A 17,924-nucleotide genomic window follows, 5' to 3' on the forward strand; every position below is an offset into this window, starting at 1 on the left:
GTTGATAGCAAGCTGATGTTTGTGGTTAGAAGTGAAACTCCAAGGACTTTTCAGTGTGCAGAAGCACAGCGGGATAAGGGAGGAGCATAGCTGGGACAAGGGGGCCATGATTCCCCTTGTGATTTGTGGTGGATCTTAGGTTTGAGGGCCTAAGGGCCTAATTCCCTTTGAGGGAATTAGTATTCCATATCATGCAGCATCATGCCCAGGATGAAAGTGAGGGAGAGCCGGAAAGAAGAGCTTTTTGCTCTTTTACTGCTTTTGCTCTTTTGCGCTTCTGTACTTTTGCTCTTTTGCCTTTTTTTTTCTCTCTCTCTTCTAGTACTCCCACTCTTGGAGTACTATCTCTGTCTCTCTCTCCCCCTCTCTATTTCAGGGCCTCGCATTCGTCCAGGATTCCAGCTTCGGGACAAGAGGGGCTTCGGATAAGAGGGGGTGGTGAGAATCTACACTGTGTATTACTTATCTCTATTAAATTGTTCTTATCTCAACCAACGGGCTTCCCGTTTCTCCTTTAATTCTCTCCCTCATCCCTGAGGGTGGGGGAGGGTGAGAGAGCGGCTATGTGGAGTTTAGTTGCTGGATCGCCCTAAACCATGACAGTCTTGAAACAAATTTGTATGATCTAGAGCTTGCTAACGTCACCATGAGCTGTTCCTGTTATTTCAAGTAGCACAGGAAATTTTAGAGACAAAAATGTTTTCAATATTCTTAGAAGAATGAACGAACAGAAGAATCCTAATGAAAACAGTATACGTATATTTTCTTGCCAGACAAGGACTCCTCTGTGATACCACTAAGCTAAATGGGCTGAAGACACATTGTTAAGCATAGAGGACGACAGTTGCTTTATTTGGTAACTTGGCTTGCTGGCAGAACTTGATGATGATATTCCAAAGTTGCTAGAAAAATGACAAATTCAAGAGAAGTATTTTCTAAAAAGATATCTTAGAAACATTGACTCTTAACATTGCAGAAGTGATTCTGAAAAAATGTAAACCACTTTCCAGAAGTTATGATCAACTGGACCAAAAACAGCAATCGCATTTTTTGTCTGTGGTAAGTGGATGATGATACAAAACTTGATGAAGAGCTCATGAGGAGTGTACGACGAGCCAGAGATATTAGAGCCAACAATTAAAAGTGTAGTCACAGGTTTAGAGCTGTGAATCAACAACACTCGTAAACATAGAATGAAAATGCCAAAAGTAGGGTAGGAATATAGCAAGCTGAATGCAGTAAAATGTATTACAGTTTAATACACACATTATTATATTGCTATTTCAGAGTTATTACTTTTCTAAAGGACTCTTAATTATTCACAAAATGAAAAATTAACATGAAAAATCATATTATATTCTGAGATACAAAGAATGTAAGATGTAAGTCAAAAAGCATCAATATCTTGTCTTTAAAAAGTTGAATATTTGTTCAAGACGACTTGTTTCAGTTTCAGAGAATTATCTTGCAAAAAAGACGATAAACATTTGTTACAACAGCGAAAACCTGAAATGGTCCCTTTAATTGATGGCATGGCAGTTCAAATAGAACAGTTCAACTTTTTGAATGATTTATATGGCAATTTTTCAAGGGCAAGTTTCATCAATAGAAATCAAATCTTTTATGAAAATCCTGCTTCATTCAATCTATCAATCAGAGGAAAGCTTGTACCTACTCTGTGAAAAAATCCACCTAAGAGGCTGAAAGTTAAAGACAGATAAAATATTAGGCCTTCCAAAAAAAAAAAATCCCACAAAAAAACCCAAACCAAACAACCAAACAAAAAAAAAAAAGAAAACAAAAAGAAGTTAATATTGCAAATAGGGACAGCTGGTAACACCAATTCAAGTCATTTAAGTTCAGTAAAGGAATCCATTATATATATCTATTTCAAAATGATTGGTTTTACAGTGCCCAATATTCAATCCAGATATTGAAAGAAAGGCTGCAATTTGGTTGAAAATATTGAGAAACATTTATAACACCACCAAACAAAAGAGAAATGTATGTGCATGATTTGTTTTGGTCTATAGTTCCAATTTCAGCCACAATCGACCGATTACTTAGCTTCATCTGCTTCAAGCTAACTGTTCTATTACGGAAAGAGCACTGAAGTCTGTTCAGAAATATCTCTATTTATTCAGCCAAAGTGAATGTCAGCTCTTTTCCGAAGTGGTGAAGTTGATAGAAATTGTTTTAGAGATACTGGCAGCACATGCTGTAAGCGAGAACTATTTCAGTGCTCTGTGCCACATTAAAACACAGCTTTGATCCACAATGAGATAATTCTGACTCACGTGGTATGTGATCTTATTTCTACAAAGTATAGCACCAGCCTAGTCATTACAGATGTTGTAGAAGGACTCACTTTTGAGCAAACAGAAGTGAAAATTGCTGTTTGGAACTTTCCTGGAGCTGTAAAGCATTTTTTGTATTTGTTTTAAGGAATCACAATCTCATTATACTTTATTGTTTTGCTTTGTAAAGTGACTACATTTTGAAGTGAAATAAACAATCTTTTATCCCAGACCTTAGGTTTTTGATTTATTATTTCACCTGCTACTGTGGCATAGAGGAAGGGGAAATGATGGAAAAATGCAGGACAAAATCAATGAAAAGTCTTTTGAGATTACAGTCATGTCTACTAGATCATTAGGCTTTCTGTCCACAGAACACACTGGTCCCTAGTGGAATCTGCACATTTCAATTAGCAATCTCTTTTCACAATCTAACTTAAATCTGCATTGACCTGAATTTAAGGGACGCATCTCACACAATACCTCTGAGAAAGGGGACAACAAATATAATTGCAAACACTATTTTTCTAAACATTTGCAATAACTGTATTATTTTTAAAAAATCTATAGAGAAAGAAACTTTGTTATTTATGTATTATTCGTCTCTTAAGACCAGATAGGGTAACCTGGACAAAATCAAGATACTATACAAGCTGTAAAAACAAGTCATAGGGCAGTCTTACCTCCAGGTAAAGAGATCAAGTGAAAAAGAAAAGAAAAACAAAAAAGATAGAAGCAATGACATTGCTGAGAGAGTTTCTCTACTACTTTTTCTTTCTGTCTCCAAAGTCATCATCTTGCACATTATGGTGCCAAAAATACCCTATTGCAGATAGGAACCTGTCCAATGAGCTCCCTAGTAACAAGGGGTTCTGTTGTCAAGGATGCAGATAGATAGAAGCCTTGTGATAGATAGATAGATAGAAACTTTGTGATTGCTGTGACGATAATGTGTTAGCTTGCCCACTGGGTATAAAGGCGATAGTGTTCACCTGAGCTCTGGGAAGAAGTCACCAATCACTGTCTTTGCGGGGCAATGAAGATCATCAGAACTGTGGAGTGGCTTCTGAGCAAGAAGTGACTGAAACTGTTTGGTGTTCTTCAGTTTCACAAAGGAATAAACAAAAGAGTGACTATGATAAAGGTCTCTGGAATCATAAAAGTCATGGATAAAATGAACAGGAATGATTATTCACTATTTCCCATAGCATTAAAACTACAAAATGGCAAACTTAATACACTACCCTTGAAACATTGTGTTATGGTGTTGAAAGGGGAGTTCAATGGGAAGAGAATTCCTTTTAAATATACATGAAAAAGGTAGAAAATCACATTTTTTCCAGATAAATATTTGGATTGTTTCTCATTTTGGAATAAAAAGCTTTCAAAATATACCATCAGCTTTTACATATTAGATTAAATAGAATATTAAATGCATAAGGAAATTTTTCTGTAGCTGTGACGCTTTTCTCTGTGGAGGTGTTGACTCTGCTATGGAAGTCTTAGACAACCACTAAGAGCACACACAGAGAAAAATGTTTATGTAATTCAGTCAATTCACCTTGATTAAGGAGCACACTGAACATGCAACACTTGGATTGAAATCCACAGAGTTCAACTCCCCATAATATGAGAGTATTTTGTGTTGTTTTAATCTATTTATATAGGTGAAAGTCTGTTTATACAACAGAATTATGAACAGTGTGATGCTGTTTACATCTAAGCTTGTGTTGTGGAATCATTTCTACTCAAGAGCTGAATAAAGCAGAACAGCAATATATTATGAATCTTTGGTAAGCAGTTAACGCAGCTGCTTATTTCATAATGAGAAAGTAAAGTGCCAGATAAGCTGTATTTAAAGTTTTTTACTTAGGGAGGTCAATATATTATTCTGTACTTTCAGAGAGTGATGATCTGATAAAATTTCAGCAATCTTGGCATAAATTATATTATACATGATTCACATAAATTACTATTAATATATTTGCTGAGTTACTTGCAATTTGTCAAAAGCCATTTCCACTTAGAGTTTAAATACTGTGCAAAAGAGATATGATGAAAGTAGTCATTTTGTCTCTATGTGAGAGTGAGTAAATGTCAATTACCTTTTCTTTCTACAGCTGCATAATCAGAGAAAATTTTGCTGTTAGAAGAACGTTTTCTTTTCAACCTCTCCTGGCTACCTCATACAAATGAAACAAATAGGTTTTTTTTCTTTCTGCACCAAATAAAGTGAACTTCTATAAATCATTTTTATAAATTTTATTATATTTAAAACAATACAGTAGATTTATCTGAAAATTCTTTAATTGAATACAAAATTATACAGTGATTTTGCAAACAGGAAGGAAAATCTACATTTGTAATTGAGTCATGATAACTACATGAGAAATGGAGAAAGAACTATTAATGATGGTAGATATATAAAGGGGAAGAAGGATACAGATAAGAGGAATATTAAAAGTAGGAAGAGAAGAAATGATAGTAAAAGTATTCATACATATCTTGTACAAAGGAATAAGACATGCTCTTTGGTAATTCTAGAGATGCATTTGAGATGTTACAGAACAGAGTTAATCAACTCTGCTTCCATGAATACAGAAACCTTGTGTAGTAGTTCTTATGAAACGGTTTAGTACAAAAAAATGTGAAAGATTTCTTTGTAAACATGAGCACTTCACATTAAAACAAGGCAAATCTTTTATATTGGTTCATATAAAGGTACAAGAATATTAATATTCTATAGATACATGTTCTTACTATTGAACTCTTGATCTGATTGGCTGAACAAAGTGGCTGGAAATCAAATTCTGTTAAAACAATGCCACTGGTCACACTAGCATCATGGCCATATCTCCAGGCAACTGAGTTTCAGTAAATATGCCAGAGGGCATAAAATACACTGTTAGAGCATTGGAACAAAAGTCAGTAGACTTCAGTTTTTTCACTACCTTTTGAAGAAGGGCTGTGAACAAACTAACTAAGTATATGTGTAAGATTAGACACAAAATATAATGGTTCTTACCTAAATGTATGTATATCATAGCTGATATGCGTGTGTTCTATCTCCATAATCATGGGAATGACTTTATCTGAATCATGTGATGAATACTCAGAATTCTTTCTTTTTACAATGCTGAGAATTATTTCTTTTCTCCTCTACAGTATTTTTTTCCTTTCCAGATCTACATAAAGTAAGTGAAAAGATGAGATGCACATGATTTCATTTTGAGAATTGTTTCTCTCACAGTGGCTTATGTTATCTTCGTGTTCTTTTTCCTTGTCCAATATAAACAAGAATATTGACATGCATTAAAGGGAAATCTTCCCTAACTCTTTTGACTAATGTTGACCATCAAGTATTATGCATAAAATCTAGTTAGTGTGTTGATTTCATTCACTATCTTTGGAAAAAATGCTTCATTGCTATGCTAATAGTAATAGCTGTTGTTTCCACGTAGTTCTGACAGGCTATAATATGAAGCCACTAAAAGTCAGATTCCTTCCTAATTTATAGCCTGTGCAGTCCTATCCAAGTCTCTGAAGTTATAACACAGAATTTCACTATTGGTGACTCTATTATAGTTTAAAACTCAGTTTTCTACATTAGCATACAACAATATATAATGTATAAAACTCAGTTTTATAGGTTAGATTCTTGAAAACAAGTTATGCTTTGCAATCATTTATTACAGGTGACTGGTAAATAAGGTAAAGAACATATTTTTCTAATCCTAACAACTCGTAAGAACTAGTGCAGATGAGCCAGCACAATCTGGATAAAATCATACCATTGTTCCATTTGGCTCATATCCTACATCAAGCAATGACTAACTGAACAAAAACAACACCTGAAAATTATTTGATGGGGTTCAGGGAAAGCAAAATACCATTTGTCTTTTATATACAGAGTAAGGAAAAAGGTGTAATGAAAAAGAATCATCAGGTTGCATATGTAGATTTAACAGTCAGGCAAATTAAAACGCCAACAGCTAACGGCACAATCTGTACTTGATTTTGCAATCTCACTACTGTGAGCCCTTTAGTAATAATCTTTCCAGCTAGGAAAACTTGTTTTTTCCTCAGCTATCATCAACCAGCCCAGCTGTCATCCATAATCTTTCTGATAATGTACACTGCTTTAATACTCTAAGGCTCGATTTTTTTGTGTGCAGTTTGTTGAAATTTAGCCAAAATGACCAGTGAATAGATCTGTATTATTAAGTGCAATAAAAACTTAACTAACCTGAAGTTCAAATGTCTTTCTGCTATTACTCCATTTAAAAAACTCATTTTTACTTTTAAATATGTTTACAGTATGATTATTTAGTACAGGGAAATTAGAACTACTATTCAAGAAACAAACAAAACAAAATCAGCACACTTAACTGCATTCATCCTAATCCTGACCAACTCATTGTTATGTTTAAGCTGAGCTATTTCATTTCCTGAGGCCTTTTCCCCAGGGATCCTACTTCCCAAGCCATTTTCTCAGAGCTACGCCTGTATTTTGAAAAGAAATCTGCTGGGATAAGAACTGAGAAAATGAAATACAAGGCAGGGGATCAGAAAGTGTGAGTATGCATAAGAGAATAAAAGATGGGGGCAAAACGAGATAAAACAGATGAAAGAAAACAAGTACGCACATGGCTACAGGCTAAAAAAGAAATTTATTTGCCAACTAAAAGTCTTGAGGTTGATTAGAAGATACAAATATAAGTGGTATTACTCTTGGAATGGAAAAGATCATTTATTAAAATTTGAATATTCAAACACATAATTTATTTTTATTCTGCAGTGTTTCAATTTTCATACCAAGTGAAATCAACTTTTACCTGTTACTTGCATCTAAGATTTGCAGCTTTTTCTTTCTTCTGAAATGACAGATGTAATTTTTTGAAGTTATAGAAAGGAAATGCTCTAAAACCAGACATTCAATGAAACACTTAAGCATCCAATTTTGAGAGCCTTGATGACAATGAATTATTTTTCTTATTTTGCAAAACTGATAAATCATATATCCTGAACACCAAACCTACTTGAAACTGTAACAGAAGTGCCAATCGATTTCTTTTTCTGTATACAAATCTTCAAGATTTCATTCAACATGCTCTGCTCTGGGCTCATACTAACACAAAAACCTAATCTAAATACCTGTTGTGTATATTTTGGATCATCAATTATAAAAGATTCTTTACTACTTGAGAAGGAATGAGTAGCTCTAGACTGATTTTGTCCCATGTTCTGAAAAAAAGGAGTTTAAACTCAATGTTACAGTGTTAGTGTATGCTTGAATTCTAATAAGCAGATATCATGTCACCCACATATGCCACTTGCTGTCCCCTTGATTATTGTTGCTAAGAATGTAAAAACTGGCTTAAGACACTTAGACCATTCCACCAAAGGCAGAAGAACATGCGGATATATACAAGCTATGCCACATCTCCTGTAAAAGATCATTATTTGGCCTTATGGTGCCCTAACTCTGAAAGACTTTTTAAGAAGTTGATCCTTGGATTTACACCAGGAGAAACACAACTTTCATCCCAAACTCCCCAGGAATTTATATAATACCGTGTGTATTGATTAAGCACATTTAGACCATATTTGGAGACAGTCTTGGAATGTTTGGAGATGGAAATCCTTAGGAATATAAAGAATCAGAAAATACCAAAGCAAGTAATGCTAACCTCAAACCCTATACCTGCAGCATAGCCTTGGATAATCAGGTAAATCTAACTTTATTTCAGATTCTCTATATGCTGCCTGGGAATAATAAGGCTTGTTAACTGCTGCAGAAAAGCATAATGAAGGCTAAATTAGTAAAGCATCTGGATGCATACATAAGCAGCTATAGATTTTATAGGTACTTCATGTACATAACTATAAGTTTAGGTGGAAGTTTTAAAATCTACCAATTATCAAATAGCAAAAGGCAACAGTGGGTTTGTGTAAGCTGAAATCGTTCACAGCCATTAAATAGTATAACCTGACTGTCCCTATCCCTGCCATTCAGCAACAATTAGGCTTCCTGGAAGGTCACTGAGTATCTCCAGTGAAATTGTTATATGTGTCTTACCAAATCCAAGTGTCAGAGAAAATTTTTCTATGACAAATGGATCAAACTGTTAGTCCACATAAGGTCCAAGTTATGTCCTACCTGGACTCCAGCTCCTACTGTGGAACTGCAAGGGCCTCCAACAAGCTCTATGTCTTAGCTGCCGGTCCCCTATAGTTACTTCTGGTATCCTAGAGAGTGACAAATGACAGTAGAAATCTATCTCCAGACAACTCAGTCATGCCATATTCTTCTTTATCTATCACAAGGAAGAAATAGGACATGAAATCCAAATGTCTGATTGTGGGTGAAATGGGAATATGACAGGGAACTTTGTTTGGACTGCGCTAAAGAGATAGATGCTACCAAAAGTTTCCTGTATTAGAGATAGACCTCCAGATCAGAGGAGCTAAATTATCCTAAAAGCTACTCTAATTTCTGTCGTAGACACATAGTGGAAACAATCAATTATTTGCATAACCAGTCAGTAGACAAAATAATAAATAGCATAAAAATTTTTAGGGTTGTATGGAAAATGCTGAGTGAGTAATTCTCTCCATCATGGAGTGAGAAGGTGTACATTCGGGCCCTACCCCCAGGAGCATTCCTAGATCTCTCTCTATGTACATAAGGAGGAGGAGTTAACACTTTTGCTGATCATCTCACGGCAGATAAAGCAGTCTAGTACGGACTTTGCATTTACAGAGCAATAAATCTCTCAAAGAAAAATGTCATAGAGTAGCAATGGAGAAGTCTGAGCCCCTTGAAAGAGAAGTTCTGTACAACGTTGGGCAAATGCATAACAATTCAATATTTTGTTGTTGATGTTCAATATGAAGGAAGACAAAAAGAGCAATTATTGTATTTCTCCTCTATACGTTTTTTCACTTCCTGCTTTGACTGGGATAGACAGTAGAATATTTCGAAGGCATGTTTGAAATATTTATAAGTTGACCAGGACTGCAAATGTTGAACATACCAAGTGAGTACGTTTCCTGGAAGAATTTCTAAGCCAATTATCTCTTTTATGGCTACCATTTCAGGAAGACAAAGGCTATTCTTCTCTTTTTACCCTCTGCTGTAGAGGTAACATTATAAACTAGATATATTACAAAATTCTCAAATCTTATTTCTATGAGTTAAAGATTTTCTTTAATAGTCTATAGAATCCAGTCCCAGTCTTGAAACTAATATGGTCTTCCAGAATGAAACTTTACTGAATGACTCCCTCTACTGAATCTTTTTAGAATCTTTTAATCTTCCAGTTACATCTAGAAATGTAGAGCTGATACCAAAATACCACAAAAAAATAATATTCTGATATGTCCACCCTGATAAACCCATGAAGTACAAAAGTGTTCTAAGAAATCCTAACAAGATGTAAAGACCAGAGAGAGGTCTAGATAAATGTCTAAATTTTATCGGAGTCAAATTGTCATATCTAGAGAGGTTCATGTTTCTCTAATTTCCCCTTGAGAAATGTTTCCCATCACAATGTGAAATTGTCCACAAACCAGAATTAGGTATAAACTTAGATGCCTCAGAGATGACAGTCCTCTTTTAAACAAGAGGAACCAAAAGTCAAGATTTAGTCACTATGAACAAGTTATATATTGCACTGAGTCTGATGGTACTGCACTAAGGATACATATATTGAAACATGACACCTACACAGGGCAACTGCCAAAGGTGGAAATGCTAAACTGTCATTCTGCAATATAAATTTTTTATTGATGAATTCCTAGATGAGGAATTTTTAGGTTTTGATAAAAATAATAAAGCAGTCAAATGGATTTGAATGTGAAATATCTTTTTAAAACCCTTGTAGTCTTGACTTTCGAAAGTCTGTGTTACCGTAAAGAGTATGTAAGGTCAACGACATCTTGCTAGCCTCTGCCAACAATGAAAGACTATAAAACCACTCATTTTTATTAAAAAGGGCAGAGAGATCCTTTTTCAGAAATAGACTTAATTTTTCAGATTTTCCTGTCCAAATAAATGTCCAAGAAAGTTTTTTGTGTTTTAAGTATGTCACTAATTCAACTCAACAGAGGTCTAAGTATAGAGTATTGCCAACACTGCAACATTTTGGGGGCTGAGAGGAGAAGCAAAAATGATTTTAGTGTAAAAGATTTTCTGGGCCTTTGTCTTTCCTAATTGTATTGATTTTACCGAATAGACTGAATGTATTATTTTTCCCTGCATTTCCCATCATCTTCAGAACTCAGAAGAGGAAAGAGTGAAAACAAACCTGAAACCTCACTCTTCATGTTATTCCAAGCAGTCCAGCAACCCAGCTCTAAATGTGCATGAGAATTGACTGAAAGTTCAAACACAGTAGGTGATTTTCTACAGCTTTTTTTTTCATAAAATTAATCACATTTTCACTCTAAATATTTTTCTCTTTTTATATTATTCAAATGATGGTTTAACTAATACAAAAAATGACACTACTAGTTATTTCAAATCCATGCATCCATTTCAGCTTTGTGACTGTGCAGGATGACACTTGTAATACACCTAAACAGACTAACATTTTGAGAAGACTATGTACTGTAATCTCTTACAGAATACAAATGTCTTTCTCACTTGCTTTTGTTTTATCTACAAGGCATATAAGCAGAGAATGACTCATTTTCTCTTTCTAAAGAAGATATAACACTAAAACAGGCATTGAAGATGTCAAATAAGCATTGCAAAGGTCAGAAAAATTAGATGACTAGTCTGTGAAACTTCATTAAAAAATAAAGAGAGATTTTCTACTGTCAATTTCCTCTTTAAAATTTTATCAAACTGTCTAAAAGTCAATTTTAAGTTTAATTTCATTTTAATGTTGTATATTAATTTGACGATAATTTAGCCTATTGAGAATGCGCCTTTGGGGCAGTACAGGCTTCTTTCAGTAACTGAGTATCTCTCATTTCTACTATTTTCTAGCAAAAGGCAAAGAAGAAGAGTAAAGATAAATTGCCATTGGAACTCTGATGACAAGTGATATTATAAATGCTATTAAGGATTTAGCAGTAGGAGGGTAATGATGGAATACTGTCAAAAGGCTTTTTTAGCTACCAGATAATATACTGGAATATTACTATTGTAATTAGGACAGAAATTAATTGATGGCTAGATAAGCAAACAAGTCTTTAAAGATTCCCGGGTCCATGGATACACTAGATCTAGTTTCCCGGTTTCAGTACCTGCCTGAAACACCCCACTATACAAGAAACAGTGACACACATGAACATAACCTACCTTAAGAGAAGAAAGGCACTTCAAGTGCATTCAAGTGCCTGGGAATGAAAGCTAGTAACACTGTGAAAGCTTGCATAATGCAGTTCACAATGTAATTACTGTCTTAATTTCCTGTGGAATATACACCGGTGTCTAAAATGTGGTAAATCTGAAAGAAAGACTGATAAATTCTAAGTTTTTGAAATGTTAAAATAAACAACAAAATAAATTTTAAAATGTTTCCTAGTCTTTCCTTCTATGAAAAACTCAGCATTTTTACCAAACATTCTGAGGAGTTATCTGGGTAAGCTTAGACCATTTATTTTTTATTTATTTGTGTATATTTTCTCTCTACCTTGTGAACTCAACTATAACAAAAGAGTATTCTTCAGCATTTGTGGTTCCAGAATACATCAACTTTGTTAAGACCAATACAATCTCTAATGCAGATTAGGGCATATAAAGCTGCAAGAAGTCGAGTAGGGTCATATCCAGTAATAGTACTAAAACAATAAGGTGAAATGCAAGGAAAGGTCACCAATGAATGCAAAGTTCTCAGGTAAGAAATCAGTGAATCATTTATTTCTACTCAGAAAACTGACAACATATGAAAGCTTTTATAGAGACATTTCCTCAGATGTTTCACTACTGCTTACATAAAGATGCACAGGATTAGAATAGACCAGATTTTGATCTGAGTCTCATAGTGTTGTTTTGCAAAAACCTTATTCTTTCTCTAGAATCAAGATGTATTTATTTTATTGATCTATTTTGAGTTAAGTCAGTATGCAGGACAAGATCTGTGTGCTGTTTTTAATGGAAAATATAGTTTCATGTTACTTACTTTCTTTTAAAAAAATAACTTCAGTATTTATAAATAAGAAATTCAGGCATCATCCTCAAAGAAAAGCTGGAGAAGATGATTCTATATTAAAATATGAAGCCAAATTTACTAAAAAAAAAAAAAAGGCAAAACAAACTGAAACAAAACACCAAAATAAAACAAGAAGGAACTTTCTAATTGCTGTTTTCTTAAAGACTTACATGGCTTTATTAAATCTGGAACCAGTGAAGAAGAATGAAGCAGCTGTTAGGAGTCTGAACAGAAACCAAACAGCCTCTTAAGAGCTTTATTGTTTTCATTTTGTTCTTAGAGATTTATTTTATTTTATCCCATGGCAGTTTAGGAAAGAACAAGAAGAAAACATTTGCTTACAAGAATGAAAACAAGCATCAAAATTGAAACAACTGAAATGAAAACAGTTATTGTTTCATTTCTCTAAGATACATCTTCATGCAGAACATTGGACACCTGTCAAAGAGTAAAGAGATATTGATGAGATTCAGACCCAGATTTCCAAAGAAAAGGTTCCATGACCCAATGGAGCTTGATTTTCAACATTTCTTCTTTGTGAGAAATTTCTTTTAGTAAAGGCACTAATAAAGTCGCTCTCCTGTATCTGACTGCTTATTTTCGTAAAAGTCATAGGAAATTTTACAGTTTTTGAGACCTTAAACTCCTTGCTAAATTATTGGATGGATCCAAAAGTTACTGATGTGAGAGAAGCTCTTTCTCTCACAAGCAGAATTTGACCACGTGTGCCTTGTTACCTGAGGTAAAAATCCTCTGCATTGTTACATTAGCCTAAAACTAAAGTACTGCAGATCACAATATATCAGTGAGACAAGAACAAAAAGGCATTTTGAGGGAAGTCCCTGAGATCAAGTACATTCAGAAAAGCACAGTCACAAACATGTCTATCTTTCCACATTTCTTACAAGAAACACAGGCTAGTTTCTGAGCACACAGTACTGAGCCTAGTAGCAGTTTCATTAAAATATTTATATTAGTTAAAGGAAGGTTGATATTTTGGAATAATTGCATCTTACATGATTGCATTCTATGTCACTAACCTTAGAAAAAATTGGATCCTTAATGCTGGCTGATGGGCGGTAGGTGTCTTCCATAGTGTTTGTGATTTGCAGACTAGCAGAGTGGCTGCTTGGAAGCTTACTGTTCTGTTTAGCTCAATTTTTAAAATGTATTTATGAATTCTGCTAAAAATACAGTACACATAGTAATACTAATTATTTGTGACTAATATGCTAACAAATACGGTGATGTTACTCATGAATATGAATGGCACAGGAAGTAACAACACAGGCAGAAGGTCTTGTAATGCAAAAGACCTTCTTAAAATAACCTTCCTTATACAAATCTATATGCAGTAAATCTGTCATGTTTTCTAGAAAGGATTGCAAAATGTTTACCAAATAAGCCTTGGGGACCTTGAACAGAAATGCTTTTTTTTTTTTCTGGTTCTGCCACATTTGTGCTATATGTTGGGGCAGGAAAAGTTCTATCAAGGAAGGAGAAAGCAATATGCTAGAGCCACGGCAATGTCAATACTCTGCTGGCAAAACCAAGCTGAGTTTTATCTGAGGAGCGGGGCTGGATTTTGCTGCTCTAATTTATGCTATTTCTATGTAAATAATGGTCAAAGATCCTAGCTTCTGATGGCTGTCATTGACTGTGAGCTGACTCAGCCCACATCATACAAAAAGAGGGCCAGAAAGAGATAGCAGATGACACCTTGCACTGTGATCCTTCCTAACTAACAAATGTAATCGATACTAAATGGATTAAAGGCATTTTAGAAACTGGTATAAATTTAGAGAAGTTGGGAAAAATAGGATTAGTAATAGAGTGAGGAACTGAGAAATGTTTCTTCTTTGCAGCAGGAAAGTATATCAGCTGCAAAACCTATTCACAGTATAGGAATGAAAGAGATAAAAAGTAAAGATTACTGTATCAACATATTCATCAGGTTGACATTACCTTAATATAGCAGGATATTCTTTCTCCAATAATGTGGCTGTTGTTGGCAGTACTACAGTAAGGCTGGCAACTTATGTTAGTTCATTTTGTTTGTATTCCTTTTGGGAATATGTATGCTGTATCTTGCCTAATTTGCTTTGCATTGATATGGCACAAAGATACAAAGCATAAAAATGAATCCAAGCAACAACCAGATACGTTATATATTAATAGGCTCAGCCTGGAGGGAGACTAGACCGGAGATGATGCTGTACTGAAAACTGATACGGACAAACTGACTAAATAAGAATATCAAGCTATTTATATAACCTTAATCCATTGACTTGAGAAACTGAAGGTTCCTGGGAGACCACAGTTTGTTCTAATAAGTTTTATTCCAGCTGCTCAGTTAGTACAAAGCAGAAAGTTATTATGAGGGAAAATGTGCATGTGGAAATATCAACTTCTGCCTCAGGTAATTTAAAGCTTATTCACATCCTCTTTATTCTTGTTTGTAGAGAAAGGATAATCCACCTAATGAATCAACTCCACTGTTTTGAGGGATGTTATTTTTCCCATAATTTAATGGAAAAGTTAAGATATGAGGTGTATGAGACCACATTTAACACATTCCTAAATGGATCCAAGCTGTTATAAATTACTTACAGAGCAGAGTAGGAAGTACAATTTACACCAGGTAGTGATACTTCAGTGTAAGAGTGTCATTTTATACATCTTTCTGACACTGGTTTTTCTTTTTTAAAGTAGAATCTTCCTTGCTGCAAACTGATATGTGATAACCATGAATGAAGCTGCTGCCTTTTGAACTGTATGATCACCACTGCAAAGAATTAAAATCAAAATCATATTGCCTTCTATTTACTGGAGAAATCAACTACCTAGTCACAGACAGGTGATGGTAACCTTCAAATTATAAATGGTTCACAGAATTTGGAATATTTATACTCTTTTAATTGTTAGAAGGGAAATAATTTGGCAGATCTATATTCGGAAGCCTCACAACCATTCAATAATTTTCATATAAAACAAAAGATTTTTTTGCAGCCTCAATTTATAGGCTGCTGCACTGAGACCATCTTCTTGCTAGAAATCACCAACAATTCACTTCATTTTGACAGACTTGGCTGAGTACTTGGCCTGGAATTTCTTCTGGTTTCAGTCATTTTTTGTCTATTGCTAAAAAATAAATTATTTAACTTCTTTCCAAGCAAAGGACAGAAACTCTTAACTGACATGTGCCTGTTATAATTTGCAATAAAGACATCAGATTTAAGGTGCATTTAAGTGTACCTGTTGCACTTAAAACTAGGTTTGCTGATAGATACTATGCGTGCCTGCAGCAAATCAGGTTTCCCAAAACCTGAATGCTGGCTAACATTTTTTTATAGCATGTCTTTCATTTTCTCCTCAACAATTTAGTGCCAAATGTTGGTCTCTGAATGATTAATAGGAACTCAACCAAATGGCAATCAGGATAGTATTCTGATTAAAGTTGATTGTAAGAGTGCTAGAATTTAAATAATAGTAAAATACTATGACTGAAGTTATAAAGACTTTGAATTTTCTTATTCTGACAGGTATACCAGTCTTATATGTGTCTGTGGTACTTTTATCACCCAATTCTTACAGTATTTTAATGCTGCACACTTTACTTTTTTTCTTAATAGCCTAAAAGGGAAAGGAAATGTCATTATGCTCATTTTACAGATGTGGGGAGAATTGAAGCGTTGGAAGATTAAAAGTGGGATAAGTCTCATCTCACCTTAAGTATCTAGTCCAAACTACTTGTAGGAGAAAGATTAGCTCTAAAGGTGATTCATCCTATCCTAAAATAGGTGGAAGAAGTTGCCTGCTTGCGTTGTCCTCTAATGATTAGATGTATCTAGATTAATCTAGGTAACTTGGTTGGACTCCTGCCTGGTTTTCAGACCACTAAAGGTAGGCAAGAAAAATTCCACTAGGTGATTTGTTCAAGGTCACAGAGAAAGTCTACAGCACATCAGGGAACTTAACCTAGATACCACATTTCTCAGATTAGCACCTTAATTGCCAGACCAGACTTCTGCTTTAAACTTCTTTCTGTGAGACAATTTACCATCGCTGCTCAAATCTTTGACAAAGAAAAAAAGATTAGTATAAAATCTCATTTCTCTTTCATTATATCCTGCAGTGCAGCCTGTGATTAATTGGCTTCCCTTTCACAGTTTTAAAACAGAGACTTTATGAACTTTGGAAATATAAAATAATGAAGAAATTTCAAAAAGACCCTATATTAAAGAGAATGCCTCAGAATTCCTATATAAGTATTCTGTCAGTATTGAAATAGAGTTGCATAGTATCTATTAATGTCAACACATTCATTGTGCATGCTGGTGGGCTGACTCATAAAACCAACGCTCAAAGACTAGAGCACAGAAGGTGTTTTCTTCAGGGAGGAATGTTTTTAAGAAGAAATCTATACAGAAGACCTGACTCTCCATCTAAGTCTTGTTCCTTTACCTCCTCTCTGGCTCTGTGGGCTGAAGTACCAAACTCTACTCTCTTTGCAATCTCCAATTTAGCATTTTCCCTCTGTTCTCATGTGTGTTAGGAAGCAGGCAATGGAGATTATCTCTGTCAGCCACAGCCTTGATTGTGCCTTCAAAACTATACATTCAACATTTTCAAGAGAAGTATATCTGAGTTTTCTTTCTGTATTATACTAATTATTTTCTTTTTCATATTTTTTAACTCTGCTGTATAGCTTCAGTTGATGAATGTAGGAGTTCAATACTGGGTTACTGGTGACATTTACAGCTCAAACTTTTTAAAAACAGTATCCAGTATGTCCTTCAGATATAGCTTTTGCTTCCTTTGAATAGCATTTGGGCAGTGTGAATGAAGATATCATTTACATTTATGCTTCAGTGTAGAATATAGACTTTTTTAAATGAAATTAAATGAATTATACCACACTTCAGTTGAGATGAATGGAAAAAAATCTCATGTTTGTACTAAAGTGAAACTGACAATATGGGAGGGATTCATGTCGCCTAACATTAAACATTATGGTGCAGACATAACAATCTAACTTAAGGTATAGTCCCTGGAAAAAAGACAATTGCAGGGAAATGTTCACTGGAAATATTTTGCTTCTTTATATTAGGATCATTTGCCCTAAATGTCTTTTTTTTTTCTCCAGTCTTTTAAAAAGTGGTCTGGACCGATAGTCTGGCAATGGAGTGCCTTTAAATGAACAGAAAGTAGATTAGATGTTAAAAGGGTCATGATCTATCTTCTCAGAAATCTGAAAAAATTAAGACCACAATAGAGATATTATTAACTTTTGTGAGAAAGATCTACAGAATATTAGAAATATAATCAGAAACTCTCTAACTATAAATTCCTAATTCTATCCTGGAAAACTGTCCCACAGAAATCAATAACAAAAAAATATCTACTGAATTCAAGGACGTGTAGCATGTTTATACATTTTCTAATATATGTTAATATTTTGTTT

Source organism: Tauraco erythrolophus, chromosome 6 (genome assembly GCF_009769465.1).
Source record: "Tauraco erythrolophus isolate bTauEry1 chromosome 6, bTauEry1.pri, whole genome shotgun sequence".
Lineage (NCBI taxonomy): Eukaryota > Metazoa > Chordata > Aves > Musophagiformes > Musophagidae > Tauraco > Tauraco erythrolophus.